We start from the raw sequence: 16,172 nt of genomic DNA, 5'->3' as shown, positions 1-16,172 counted from the left end.
CGTCTGGAAGCCGCTCGTAGGGGGGGGGGGCTCTGTAATGTGTCTGTCTGTGTTTTCCCCTTGTTTCTGTCTGCCGTCTCTCCCTGATGTTAATTGTTGACCCCGCCCACCTATCTGTTACCATGGACACTAATTACATTCAATCTCTTCCCCAGGTGTCTTGTCTTAGTCCTTGTCTGTCTCTGTTTTGTGATTGGTTTCCGTTCACCATATATACTCTGTCTGTTCACTTCAATGTTGTTGGTCGTTGTTGGTGTGTGCATGTCCATGTTCCCGTTTCCTGTTTCCTGTTTGTTCCGCGTTGCCTGCCGGTTTGTTTGTGACTTGTTTATTAAAAACCTTTAAACTGCATTTGGATCCTCACTCGCCTTTGTCTCACCGTGTCACCCGGTGACACTATCCTAATGGTAGATATAATTGATTTTATTACCTTTTTTTCCATGACCTTCTTACTCTCCTGCACAGGCTGCTGCTGAATTGTCAAAGCAGGCAGAGGAAAGTAAAAACAAAGAGGAAGAGAGTGGAGATGAGAGGCCAGGGCTGAGCTCCAGAGCCTCTGCAGAGGAGGGAGGTGAGGAGATGCAGAAGAGGGTGAGGAGAGAGAGAAATGCAGAGCAGTAGAGTCCATGCAGACAGAGGAGGATCTGATCCAGCAGAGCCAGGCCAAGTATGACTCGTGTTGTTACAGTCCTGTACTCCTGCAGTCAATTATGAATGGGAGTTCTCGCATCGACACGGCTTCTGCTGCCAGTTCTCCAAAGGCATCTTTCAGCTGTTGTTTCATTTCAAGCGCTATCACTACAGGAGATGAGAAGCTGATGCTCAAGACATCTGTACAAACAGTTATTTTGTTTTTAAGTATAAACATATATGTGGATTTACTTAAGATGCTTTCACTTGCAGTGAAGCATTTCATTGTTGAGTAAACAATAATCTCTGCACCAGGCCTCATGGGAACAAAAGTAATTTGAAAGATATGTGGATGAGGTTACCCTGTAATTAAAATGATAGTAAAGAAAATTCTGGATATTTTTGTATAACTGAATTGACTCTCCTCAAATTATTAGATTTTAATGGTTGTCGTCATATAATTTGCAACAATACAAATCTTTTTTTAACAACTTAAACTTATTTGATTGAAGTCATATAGACTGAAAATAATGGTTCTGTACACAGAAGACATTACACAAACACATTCAGTTTATTTTACAGTAAAAATGCTCACAAAATGTTAGAATAAAAAAATATATATATTAAGAAAGAGGTAAAGTCCTGCAAATTTCAGTGAGCTACTGCCCTGGAAACACAGTACTGAATCTGGAGGCTTCAACAGCAAGAGGTTTAAAAAAATGCCACACATGCCAAAAGCTCAGTGTAGATGTCTAGACGTGCTAAACGTGTTTTCTGACATGTATTTTGAAAGAAGCGTTTGTGTATCCTGTTTGGAAATACATACAGAGGCTCTAGTGCACAGAGACCTTCACAAAACCATTTACCACTAGCTCGAATGATCAAATAAATAATTTTAATAATAAAATAAAAAGAAAAAACAAAACTGATGGTCATTCTCATTCAATGTCTCCACCAGAATAGAGATTTAAGAAGGAAATATGAATTATGCTGGTATCCCATGGATGACTGGTTGTATAATCCTCTTCAGTAGACCATATACAATCTTCAATACATCTTCACATCTATTTTAGCCTTTGTTTTTAATTTTAAAACGATATACTGTGCTTAAACCAGTTTCAGTGCTTTATGGTTTTAAGCAATACCAGAGTCTAAAAATAACGAAATAATAAAGTGTAATAAAAAAATCTCAAATCTCCTGTTTTTAAATCTCAGATCAGTTCAGATTATGTGGTTTGAGCTATGAAACTGGATTATGTCATTGAGGTGTCTGCAAAATAAAAAATAAACTTCACTGGAGCAATTTGTCTCAATTATGTTGGTTTGTCATATCAGGGGATTCAGCTATTCTGTTGATTGTTATTTCTGTTGAACTTTCTTGAACAATTTGCAGTGGCTCCTGACAGACAGACACACTCTGTGGACTTTCCTCAGCTTTTTTCAAGCATCTCTGGACAGCAAAATGCCCTTTGTAGAAGTTCCATACCACAAGAACTATTAATATCAGTGTTGGTATAATGACCAGGATATTGAGGAAAAAGAGACATTTCTGCTGTTCCTGTGCCTGCGGCTGAACCGAAGGACGCTCCATGAAGTTCTCCAGCCTCAGCTCATATGAAGCAGTTTGGATGACATAGTCGTTACCATTGGAGGACTCTACAGAGGTGCAGGTGTAGAATCCAGCGTCGCTGCCCGAGAGATTGAGGATCAACAGGTTGTTGTGATGAATGTGGTACTTGTTGGAGTTTTGAATTGTGTGATTGTTTACGCTCCACTGCCCTCGGGCCAGGTTTGATCCTGGCTGGCAAAGCAACCTGACCTCGTTACCAGGATAGAAGGTTTTAATGATCGTAGTACTATGTACGTCTGTAACACAAAAACAACAGTCCTTGAGAGACTTATTTACTTTCAGTGACAAGTCACAATGGACTAAGCCATTTCTGCTGCATGTATATTGACCCATACAAGACACTTTTATCAGTAAATACTGTACTATCTGAACCAGTGAGCTTAAAAAGCCACCTGTTTGCATACCAACTGCAGGGCAATGTGCAGCATTTCCATCTCTCAGACTCTGAACCACCTCACTGCAGAAGAAAAAATAAATGGACTGGATGATTGGAAATTCAATATATCTAACATTCCCACATGTGCACAATTAAAAGTAATTAATAATTACTAAAAGGTAAACTTCATGTCACATCACACCCATTGTTCCTTTTTGCCCATTTTCCTACAACAGCACACCACATCATGATTTTTTTCCTTACAGCACTATATTACAGCAGCTGAGAAGTATATGCTGAGTACCTGTGTTTATCTGGATGAATGTTTTTTATAGCAATGCAGCGTTCAGCGCTGAGGTCCCAGCCGCAGTAAGGGTCTCTGGCCAGCACACAGTCCATACAGGAAGCGTAATGGTCACATGTACTAAGCGGCATCTGCCACCATTGCTTCCTCTGAGCCTGCATACAGCTGACCCTGAAACAATATGTGCAGCAGTTAGTTATTAAAAGATGGTCAAGCTATATAACAGAATCAAACTAAAACTGAATCACAAGTAGAAATAATTAAATTAATCAGATGAGTACTGGGATTAAAATTATTTTGTAAATTATCAGAAGAATAAAAACACTCAATGAGAATGCATTTTTATCATTCTCCCAAACTAAATAGATAACTATTTCTTCCCCTTTTATAAATCAATTAAATAGTGTAATGTCACACACAACATTCCAATAAAAAATCCAAAACCTTTCCTTGATTCTTATACATGGCAGTCTCTGAATGATTGTCACTAAAGACACTAATACTAATGGCAAGTATTGACTGTAACATTTTGCTTTACTTTTATCTTTGTGACAAAAGTCAATAACTAACCCACCAGCTCCATATACTACATATTATAATACAAAAATAAAAGCAGTTACACATTTTTTATAGCACAGGCATTAGCAGACTTGCTATTATATTGGGCAAAATAAAGGTCAGGCTTGTTTTGAAACACAAGCCATATTTCTAAATCTCTTGGAGTTATCTGCAAATGTTTGACAAAAGAAGTTTCGATGATAACCGCTTAAACTAGCCTTACCTATCACTAGATCAACGTTTAGGATAATATTCTGTTAATCACTGAGACAAGGTGAGTCCTAGTTGCTCACTTATTATACTGTACTGTACACATTATTTGGGCCTCTTTCTTTTTACAATACAAGCAGAAGGCCAACCTGACAATATCTATAATATCTATATCAATATCTATATCATCTGTCTGCCATAATGAACGAAACCACTTTAACTTCATCGGCCCTGAAGCAAAGCTCGTCCACCATTCCCAGTTTGACCAGGGTTCAATTCTGGAACTGCACCCAAAAACAAATAAATTAATAAAATTAACAATAATCTTTTGGTGTAGCATGAGTGAGGAAAAAAATCAAATGTAAAGGTGCTCTCATTCTTTACCAGGGGTGACGGAGAGCCGCAATATCTTTACTGGCTCGGACTGCTTAAAAAGCTTGCACCTCCTCTATTATCACCATCTTTCCGTCATTAGTTGACTGCTTTCAGCACTGAACCGCTTGCTGTTACATAGATTGTACAGTTGATTGAACACTGTAACACATACATGCATAAGTCTGTATAAAATATGTAAACTGTACACTAAATATTTATGTACCTGTGCCAATAAACATGACCTGATGGCTGCTCCCATCCAGGGCAAGTAGTGCTGGCCACCACTATACGAGGTAAACACAGGTCCTTTCTTCACCAGTAGGGGCTGCTCAGAAGGCTTCACTGCCCTGATCCATCAGTGGGTGCTCTCGGTATGAACATGAGGGTTTTATAAGGGAGGTCCAAAGACTTTGAAAAACCTTTCTCCCTTGTTTTACTGGTAATACACTCACACACACACACACACACACACACACACACACACACACACAAACACACAACAAACCACACACACAAACACACACCACACACACACACACACACACAGCAACACAAAACGATTGATTAACTACCTACTGCATATTGTTTTGGAGACAAAATATACCCAATTCAGATGTCAAACCCTATGCACATCACTACGTAAGGTATTACTCAGGAAATGATAACAAGAGCATAATACTAACTGGGACCATAGTTCTTGGATCTGGAATACAGACAAAAATTAATCAAGACCCTATGGCCAATAAAATTGAGTATTCAGCTGCAGTATAATTCTGTCTATATTATCTGACTTAATTAAGTCATTATCCACCACTGTAGCTAACAAGTAAAAATGATGTTGTAGGATATGTTGGTAAATGTTGAACTCACAGCTCCGGGAACGAGGGTTCAGGCAGAGGCCCGTCGTATGTCACACTCTTTCGAAGTAAGCATCACTGTTTAGAACTTTGAATTGGCTTTAGAGAACACATCCCTGATGTCCTGTATCCTGTACGCACACACTGCTGAGTACTCCGGCATTTCCCTGTCAGATAAAATCACAGCTATGAAACACGTGTCATAAGTCAGTGGTTAAAAATTATGTCTACATTAATGTTTGAATCTGGATACCATTGTAATTCATTTCTACATTTTTTTTTGTTTTTAACTGGATGTACACAGTCTTACTCATATGCTATAGGAAGAAAAAACAGAAATAAAAACATCCCATCCATCCCATCCATCCATCCATCCATCCATCCCATCCCATCCCATCCATCCATCCATCCATCCATTTTCTACCGCCTTATCTGGGGCCGGGTCCCGGGGGCAGCAGTCTAAGCAGGGACACCCAGACTTCCCTCTCCCCGACACTTCCTCCAGCTCTTCCGGGAGAATACCGAGGCGTTCCCAGGCCAGCCGAGAGACATAGTCCCTCCAGCGTGTCCTAGGGTCTTCCCCGGGGCCTCCTCCGGTTGGACATGCGGAACACCTAGCTGACTCCTCTCGATGTGGAGGAGCAGCGAGTCTACTCTGAGCTCCTCCCGAGTGACTGAGCTCCCTCACCCTATCTCTAAGGGATGCGCCCAGCCACCCTGCGGAGGAAAATTCATTTCGGCCGCTGTATCCGGGATCTTGTCCTTTCGGTCATGACCCAAAGCTCACACCATAGGTGAGGTAGGTAAATAACTGGTAAATAGAGAGCTTCACTTACGGCTCAGCCCTTTCTTCACACAACAGATCGGTATATCGACCGCATCATGCAGAGATACACCGATCCGCCTGTCGATCTCCCGCTCCATCCTTCCCTCACTCGTGAACAGGACCCAAGATACTTAAACTCCTCCACTTGAGGTCAGGTGTGAGGCAAGTGTGCTAACCACTAAACCACTGTACCATCCAAACTAATACCATAATGTTTATTTCTGATGTTAATGGCAACCCAATTATTGACTATAAATACCAGTGAGTTGTTAGCCTAAAGCCTGCTAGGTTTCCCATTTGACCCTAACAATGTTGATCATTGCATGCACTTGAGCTCTGGCTAATCCAACAAAAATGGTAATGTTAAGTCCCTCTGCCTTAAGGTTTGACTGTATTGTTGGTCTGATATTCAACCACAATCCTGATTCATTCAAAATCACAAATTGTCTTCTTCACTGCAGTTATTTAAACATATTCTGCTGGCATTTTCAATGAACATTACTCACCCCTGAGGAGTGAAGACGCCGTAGAACATACAGGTTTTCCAGGTTGTCTGGGCAGAAGAGGAACACATCCTGTATGAGAAGTGGTTAGTCTGGTTTTGAAGCACAGGACAGTCCAGGTGAGTCTTTAGAAATGACGTCCACTTCTTCTGCAATATCTGCTGTCCCTCCTACATCCCCCTAGCAAGGAGAGATCAGGAGGGTATGAGAACAATGCTGCAGAACAATTACAGCAAGTGACAATAATTATATTATTTACGAATCAACATTATAAAATAAACCAAAGGTTTTTTGGTAAAAGTATTGTTCTATAAGCAGCTAATATCTTCATTTTAAGACTTTATTATGTAAGCAAAAACAACAAACAAATATTTGATTTTAATCGTTTCACATCTTGATGATTAGCTAATCTTGTGCATTTCTTTAGTAACATCTGGTTGTTAAGTACTGATGCAGAAATAGGAAACATGTGCTTATATTTTCCCACCCAGGTATTTTGTCATCACCTGAGGTTCTTTGTTTTGAACAAAGAAGTTGTGAGGAACACAAACATTTCTGATGAATAAAAACATAGAATCTAGAATGGTGTTACTGTAATATCGGCAACCATCCTTTTATAAGGAAGAGTACACTTACAAACACGGGCCACCCCTTTGACACCTCCATCTTACTGTAGGCATCGTTACTCCACAGCTCTTTCATTAAAGAAAAGGTAAATCTTGTCATCATCCCCCTCTGGGTTGTCATCTCCCTCAGCCACATGCTTCATGCCAATGAAATTGGGCTCTGGAAATAACCAAAACTAATCAGTGACTCTCAACTACTCAATCACAATCTCGAAGGATTGTTTGAGATGTAATGTTGAGTTTTTAATTTATATATGAAACCAGAGGACTCATCTCAGTCCCTACTTAGTGTAATAACATTTCCCATTTCTTACCATTAAGCCATGAAGTCAGGAATTCAGTTTTGCATGCTGTCATATAAGCTTCGCATCACAACCGGGAGCTAAGTCAAACTTATTCAAAGATGTAGCAGAGTACAGCTGTTCCATCTAAATGGCAATCAGAATTATATTATTAAAGCAACAATGATGGGATCATTGAGTTACTTTGCCTTTTAAATAATTCCGAAACATCATAACAGTTAACATAAGAGTAGCGCTGTGACTAAAGTATTAACCTTCGAAAAGAATATAATGCATGAACTAAAATCAATCTTTCTAATCAATCACTAACTAAACATTGTGCTCTTTGGCATGTTACGTCATGCAGCAGTTTGCCTTAAGAGAGATGAAGCACCTACCGACAAATTCAGAGGCGCATCTCTGGAATAGGATCAAATGGACACTTTCCTTTCCCATCTTGTTGTTTACCTTCGCGAGTCAGCTTGCCGTTCTTTATAAGACTGGAAGGAAGCAGAACACAGCTACATGAAATGTCTACATGGTTGTGATATAATACAACAAAAACATGCACAAAGGCTGAAAACTCATGTTACAAATGTCTACAATATCATAGCAAGGACATTTTACAGTAAAATATGGTGAGGAACTTTTACTTACCATAATATCACAGGTTGGATTAAAGCGTTGGTACCACAAATGAACATAGTGTCGTTCGACATTTTATGAAGGGACCCGGATTTGTAGTTATGACAATCAGTCTGGAAAGGAAAAATTACAGGTAAACAAAGTCCAAGGAAGCCAATCAGAAAGAGACAGAAAAACAGATCTGTTAACAGGAACAACACAAGATAGAAGAATAATGTGGAATAATTTCATAGGCTAGGTGAGGACTCAAAGACGATGAGTAGGCAGATCAGGGCTTTGTATAATAGCATAACTGTTCCTAATCAAATGATATATTTACTGCACAAATCTGTGGAACCTAACCAGGGTTTGAAAGTCAGACATGGCTTAGGGGTATAACATCTAGTTCTTAATATTCTCATTAGGAAATAATTTTTTTTACCCTTATTTGAGAATTTACATATTTACACATAAAGACAAAGATATACAGATACATTTCTGTGGATGTTTGGAAAACCCATTTTTACTCTTTAGACTTTCCTGTACTGAAACTTAGTGTCTTATTTGTACACCAATCATAAGTACGTACAGTCTTCATCGTATTATTATCTGGTTCCTACCAAAGTGAAAGAACAAAGGAGGAAATCATGTTTAAGTAATTAATTTCAGTTCCACTGAAAGCTATCCCACTTCTCTTTATGTTTAAAGCCTTTTTGAAGGAAACTTGATATCAATATCAACTTTATAAAGTTCACGTTCAAGCTCATTTTCAGGCAGACCTACTGTTTTGTTAGACTCTATCTTTGTAACTAGATAGCTCAGACAATGGTCAGAACTGAAGCTCTAAATAAAAACATTGTTTAATTATTTGTAATTTTTTTACATTTTTAAAATAGAGATGACAAGTATTTACTGGTTATAAAAATATTTTGTTTCTGATTTTTTGGTTTTGCCAGAATTCAGTCACAACATCGTCCAGTTGATTTCCTCTTGAAAGCAACATCAACATCATTAAACTCAAAACTGGAGTTTCAACAAGAACAACACTGTTAGGGGGTTTGAAGATAAAGCTTCAAATTCATCCAAGGACCAAGCTTTTGTGTAATCCATTGAGTTGTTTATAAATTGCAGTATTAATCAGTTTAGTGCCAACCCCTGCAGATTTTACAGACACAGGTCAATAGTTTCAGTTAATGTTTGCATCAAATATAAAGAAAAAGTATGATCTCCTTGATCAGAAAGCTGGTCTGAAAAATGTCTGCACATAACTGTAACTCACTCAGCGTTTTTGTTATCAATGATCAGTAATGATCAATAATCAATAATGTGCAGATGTACAGATGTTCCTAATATACTGGATCTTTTGTGTATTTCTTCCATTCCTTCATCATCATACACCATATTCAGAGTGGTGGTGATGGTGGTGTGGTCTCTTGGGTTGTGGCAGGATGTTTAGCACTAGATGGGCAGCTTGGATTATTTATGAAACTGCTGATCTCCTGTGAGTCACACACATAACAGTCTCTTGATTTTACACAGAACAGTCACACATAAAAAAACCCTCTCACCTGTGTTTTCCCGTTGAAGATACAATAGCGCTTGCATCTCTGAAGTCACCGCCCATTTAACCTACAAAAAAGAGAATATATTCTTTACTTATCTAGAATTAAATAAGTAACAGTGCAAGTGAAAACCTTACTACTAAAGCAAGGAATTTTAACATTTATTTTTAAATAATAAATAATAATAATAATAATAATAAATAATAATAATAAGTAATATATTATTATTATTATTATTATTATTATTATTAGTACTATTATCATCATATTTTTTATATAATTATTATCTATTATTATTATTATTATTATTATCTATTATATTATTATTATATTATTATTATTATTATTATGAAATCTTTTTCCTGACCATAGCCTTCTTGTGTGTGATGTTGTTGAGGTCCAGGGCAAAGATGGCCTCTCGAGCTCCCGGATGAGCACACCCTCATCTTCCATCAGGAGCATGGTGGGTAATTCCACACTCCCTCCTCTTGAAAGACATGTCCTCTGTTACCTAGCAAAAGCAGGAATAGGCTTTTTGTTTCCACTTGGTTTGGAGTAATTACAAGATCTTTGGTGCTCATAATAAAGAAAAGTACAAAGAAGTGAAGTAGAAGAAAGACTTAAAACAACTGTAACTTTTGACCTCAGTAACTCAATAAGCTTTGTGTTATTTGTATTTATATTACTGATATTATAAAGGCTGCAATGTTCCAATGCCCTAAAATGATTATTATTATTATTATTATTATTATTTATGTATGTATTATTTTAATACTGTGGGGATCTTTATATTAAGCTGTGTGCAATTTTAACAGAAGTAAGAATTTAATATCAGTACTTTGTAACCATCCAGCTACAACACATCAACCTGCTTTTAATATATTGCAAGGCTTATCACAGTAACATTAAACAGCAATGTTGTGGAGCCAAGTCACAAACTAATATCCATTCAAGAAAAAAAAAATAATAATAATAAAAAAATCAGCAAGAAAAACAAACAAACAAACAAACAAAAAAACCCAACCAAAGACAGCTCACTTACTCAGAGTGACTGTTTTCCGTGGTTGTGCTGTTCAATGGCCAAACCTGGCCTGAAGTCAATTAAGCTGGAGCCCAAAAAGACAGGACAAGGAAGAACAGCATGGCCTAAGTTCTTCAAGTCCTCTGCTACAGAGCACGTCAGTCTCAGTCTCTCAGTCACACTGTAAATATGAAAAATATATTTTTTCAGCATGAAGAAAAATAAATTGTAACATTTTACTTATTATAAAAGATTATGTTTTAGATTGATGTACTTCGGAAGAGCAGGGTGAAATACGGCATAACGCACATGAGCTGGATTTTCAATTGTAACCTTTTACAGTACATTCCTTACAATTACCTTGTAGAAATATTGAGAAACATCTGTCATTCACACTGGACTACGTTAATAAAATTGTTCATTTTAAGACAATAAAGTCATTAAGAACAGCATAGTTCACACCTCTACATTATTATAGAGAACAAAGGTCACAGAGTTTCCTGTCTTAACATTACAGTAAACAGAGAGAAAACTTATGAAGACATATTTATGAAAGACAAAAGACACTTTATATCATATACCAGTGGTTCCAAAGAAGATGGAATATAATATAATAATATCAGAATCTCCTTTTAAAGGTCATGGATCAAATTGTCATTTTTTTTTTAGATCTGTATCGATGCAGCATTGAGAATAACTGAAGCAAAACCCACATCCTTCCTCATAACAACATTGACCACCGATATACAGTGGAGTCACAAATTTATCACATGCTTCATGTCATTAAATGCCAGTTCCATTAGTTTATTTTTATGTTTGCCAAATGTTGTAATTTACCAACACAGGGCATGTGCACCTCATGCAGTGAAGTTTAACAATATTTGAGAACCTTTGAAACATAACATAATTTCTGCATAATTACACTTATAACACAGTGCTGTTACAGGCCTGAATGTGCTTGGTGTTGTTTATTGTCTATAACAGCAGCTACAGGGAAAACAATTGTTGATGATTTTATCAATTGTACAAACGTGCAAGTTTAAATTATGTTATCATGTCTGTAGTAGACTTTATAGTAGAAGTCACAGTGACCTTTATGGAAGATGCTCCACATGATTAAATACTACTAACAATAATAAACGATTTAAACAGGTTCTTTTACAAACTGTAATGATTGATTGTGCTTCGTTTAAGATATGTATTTAATATTTAGGAATATTCAAATTCCCAGTGTTAGGCAATTTTCTTTTTAATGATCAGATGTAAAGCTGTTGCTCTGGTTTATCTACAACAAGATGCATTTTTTCCCTCTTAGAACAGGAAGGTGAAGGAATGATAGTTTGACTTGTTTGAATTGTTTCAGTTATTCCAACAACTATAACAGATAAAACATATGGACATGTCATTCTTAAACAAGGAAAATTTCTTAAAAATTAGTTAATACATGTGGAATTCGAGTAATACAGCATGTACTGTCATTTAAAAAAATAATAATCTTGCAGTAACTAATTTTGTTTGGCATCCGTTCAGATAAAAATCTATAGTGTGTCTAAATACACTTTATGTATTCAACAAAGACATAAAGTCAGAATTGTTTTTATTAGTATAGGCCTGTGTTTATATTATGACTGGGACGGAGATCAGTCCACGTTTAACATGTGATTAAAAACAAAAAGCTTTCTGTCTGTAAATGTTGAGTTCCATCCTACGTCATTGAGCAATGCTGCTCGGAGACCAGTAAGTATTGAGCTGAACGTGCGCACTTGGTAATAAAGCTCCTTCTGATCCTGAGTCAGTAGGACATACTATATTGTTAGTTACTTATGCTGGGTCCAAATATAATGGGGCTGTCTACTGACATTTTCTTAAAAAAACAGTAAAAAAAAAAAAAAAAGAACAGAATACATAGTTTGTGTACAAAAATCTTTCTCATTAGAAAAAGCTGAAAAATAAAAGCTGTTTGGAAAGTAAAAAAAAAAATGTAATTAAACGTTTTGACCAGAAGAGGGCAGTGTATGACATCAGGCAGGGTTCTTGTAAAAATAACTCGACTGTTCGGGAATTCCAGAATCAGAATGAGGTTTATTTCCAGCTACTGTATTATCTACATGTACAGGAATTTGTCTTTGTGTGTTGGTGCATAGTAATAATAGAGAAGTATAAATATAGAAAACAAAGTCTATACAAGTTGATAGAAACGGTGACATTCCATCTAAAGGGACTTAAGCCTGTGTTTATTGTGCTAATAATCTAAATGCAGCTTAATCTGAACAAAGATCAAACATTGGTTTCATAAATAAATAAATAAATAAATAAATAAATAAATAAATAAATAAATAAATAAATAAATAAATGTTCAATTAAAAGCAGCATCTATCCAGTGTATTATGTTATGCGCTTATCGCTCTGCACCGAATGAGCTGATAAAGAACCATCCATTGACCATATCATCATGCTGAAAACTAAAAATTAGTATAATTGTAATGGGATTATCGGGTATCGAGATCTTATACAGAGAAAATTATGGTGCTGGTGGATGGCGGGCGGATTATTTTTTTGAAGCATCAGATTCGGGTGAGGTTTAAGCTGATCAGTGTATCTCTATTGTAGATCATCTAAATGATAGCAGATGACATTAAATATTGAATGTGTCAATAAATGCTTAAAGGTATGACACGATGCACTTTTATTAATAAATCATTCAAACCATTGATGGTTTAAGAGGAATAAAAAATTCTTCAGAATGTTCAAAACTAATCCACTTCACCAGCCCACTGTTGAGTATTTTCTGTTACTTAAACCTAACACATTTAAAACCAATTACACAATTTTAGCCATAATTTTGTAATACTCCATATAATATAAAGCCATCATTTTGTAATACTCCATATAATATAAAGCCATCATTTTGTAATACTCCATATAATATAAATGTATTAGCAAGCCAGGAAAGTATAAGCCATACAGTGTATCAACTATATCGAGAAATATCTGGAGCACCAAAACAAAACAAAAAAACACCCCTCTATTGTACAGAAACACAGAGAACACTGTTCTGAACAGTAACTTACACATCAGACACTTCATCACTGCTATTATTTTGTACTAACACAAGTATAAACTTTGAAGATGAACTTACCTGCTGCAGCTGCTGACAAAATGCTTCAAATGAAAATGTAATGGCTCTTTCACACAGAAACATATGACAGGAGATTCCAGAATTTTCATAGCAGATCCAGATTCAGAATAGAAGCAGAGAATTTAGTTGAGCTGCAGCTTCTTTGAAAAAGTCCAGGATCATAATAAAGTCATTATGGCTTTTGTGGAGAAAGAATATCGATTAGTATGCTTCTCTGCTTTAACAGTTTGCTGTAACAGAATGGATGCTGGATCCACTACAATCACAATCAACATTGGACTGCACTACATTCTACAACACCATGACTGCCCAGGGACATACGACCGGATTTGAGAGTCACAACAGCTGGAACCAAATTCCTGTGTGTGTCAACACACTTGGCCAATAAACCTGATTCTGATTCTGATTACGTAAAGATTAAAACACAACAGATTGTGCATACATGAGATTACTGTGGATGGTACCACTGAGAAACCATGAAGATCGCTTAGACTGTAATTAATACAATCCCTTTGGCTATGATGACTTAGGACTATAATTGCTTTTAAAGCATTAAGACTGCATTACCACAAAGAGTGAGAGGCCGATAATTTCAACAAAATAGCCTTCATATTAAAACTATCATGTTTTTTTCTGTTTGCACAATTACAATTCTTTAAAAAATAAGGAAATTATACACAATTGCACTATTAGGTGTTACCCAGATGAGGATGGGTTCCATTTTTTATGCTGTTTCCTCTCACAATTACTTCCTTATATCATCTATAAAACAGGGGTTTTTTCCTTACCAATGTTGTGCTAAGCTTGCTAACTGTAGATAATTTTATACCTTAAATTTTACACTTGTGTGTAAAGCTATTAAAGGCACTACTATATATGGAGAAAACTGCATTGACTGGAACTGTAAAAGGAAAATAGAGGGTGATTCAAAATATGGAATCCTGACACAGTAACCATGCTACATTTTTCTAACACATATGTGGGTGGTGTTAGTAGTGACCCGACTTCTGACTTTCATTCAGAATTTTTTTACAAATCTGTCACACTTAAAATTAGGTTCAAACACAGCAGCTTTGCATGTTCAGTTCTTATGTCTTCTCCTATGAATTGTTTTATGTCTGACAATTAGTAAAAATAGTACCAACAGAATCACTCAAGTCTGCCTACTTGGCTCACTGATTGATGACCGTGGTAGAAAGAAACACAATAAAGAGTCAAAGGAAGGAGAAATGAGAGCACAGGCAGAGCAGGAGTTCATCTTGTTCTAGCACATGCTCCAGTTCAGAGAGACGGCATGTAAGAGACAGAGACAGCAGGGACAGAGATAGGAAAAGGAGACAGAGGTTGTGGACCCTAAATGTCTTTCATATCCTTCTCCTTTTTTAAATCAATAGCCTGCTTTCTATTGTTATTGTGCAAATAATGACCTGGGTTTAGGCAAAAAATTGCAAGAGAACCTGTTGAATTTACTTAGATGATGCTGATGATGATGATGATGATGATGATGATGATGATGATGATGATGATTAATGTTATTGTATGTCTAAAAACTGAACATTCAGCCCAAGCCTATGGTCTAGAATGTGAAACTTTGAGGGATATATATTAATAACATTATTATTGATATTTTTGATTATTATTGATATTTTTTGGCTTTCTCTTCTCTTAAGGATCTCGCCCCCTATTGCACGTTTTTCGCCTACATGACCTACCCAACAAAAAGTGGTTCAGCTCCCACAAACTTTGACACACAGGGGTGAGCCTGGTCTCTTGGAAAGAAGAGATTCTCTAGTTTCAGATACAAGTGTCAGATTGATTCTAGGCCTTACTGGCACAAAGTTACAGAGGCTAGAATGGAAGTTTTGATTTCCGCCTGGGTTGTTTACCTGATAAACTGATTAATCTTATTTCTCTGGAACATGTTAGGACCAAATAACAACTGAGGGTCATAGCCACATGTCTTGGCTTTCACCAAAAAAAAATTCAAGTCAAAAGACCCAAAAATGGCTTGGGTCCTTGACCTTTTCCTTGACCTTTTCTCTCACAGCTCAGGGTGTCAAGTTACAGGCCTGTTTTCACACCAGACTTGTAACTTGACACCCTGAGCTGTGAGAGCGTGAAAAGGTCAAGGATTGCGCAATAAATCTTGTGCGCAGCTGTTTCACGCAGATCCAGGCAGCAGAGAGGGGGGATGCTGCATATCGTTGGAATCGTTTCCTTATTGGCTAAACAGCTGTAGAGGTCCCGGCCCATTTCATTGCTATTGGAAGGAGTAATTGTCAGTCAAAAACGGGTTCCCAAAAATGATGTCATGACATCATTGGGTTCTCAGCCGTCTATCTCTGCAATACAAGCACCGATTGGCTCAAATGAGGGCTTGTTTGATTCGTTAGGCCCTGGGCTTTAAATATGACGAATTAGAATTTTTGAAACCCCCAATGAGAAGTTAGAGCCGAAAAACAAGATGGTGGCGCACTACTGTTTCCAGTTTTCGGAACACAAACGGAATATTTGCGAGGCGACCAAAGCGTTTTGGATTAAAAGGCTTACAGATTCCAGTTCCTTGGGCCTGTGGGGATTTTTGTGGAATATTTGTTTTGGAATATATTACCCCAGTGAGGAAAGGGAAGCGTCTAAATGTAAGGGAAAA

At 37.0% G+C, this 16,172-nt stretch overlaps 1 protein-coding gene and 1 pseudogene across 1 annotated transcript in view; both read right to left on the bottom strand.

Annotated features, from left to right (window-relative positions):
* Window positions 1-13,816, bottom strand: part of LOC113645212 (semaphorin-4E-like) — a 28,618-nt gene extending 14,802 nt beyond the window's left edge. Inside the window, exon 1 of the mRNA XM_047806477.1 lies at window positions 13,523-13,816. The gene's annotated coding sequence lies outside the window, so the exon portion shown is untranslated. The remainder of the gene's footprint in view (window positions 1-13,522) is intronic.
* LOC125139979 lies at window positions 1,056-9,824 on the bottom strand (annotated as a pseudogene).
* Window positions 13,817-16,172: the final 2,356 nt, after the last annotated feature.

Source organism: Tachysurus fulvidraco, chromosome 22 (genome assembly GCF_022655615.1).
Source record: "Tachysurus fulvidraco isolate hzauxx_2018 chromosome 22, HZAU_PFXX_2.0, whole genome shotgun sequence".
Lineage (NCBI taxonomy): Eukaryota > Metazoa > Chordata > Actinopteri > Siluriformes > Bagridae > Tachysurus > Tachysurus fulvidraco.
This window is presented reverse-complemented; position numbering and strand designations above follow the sequence as displayed.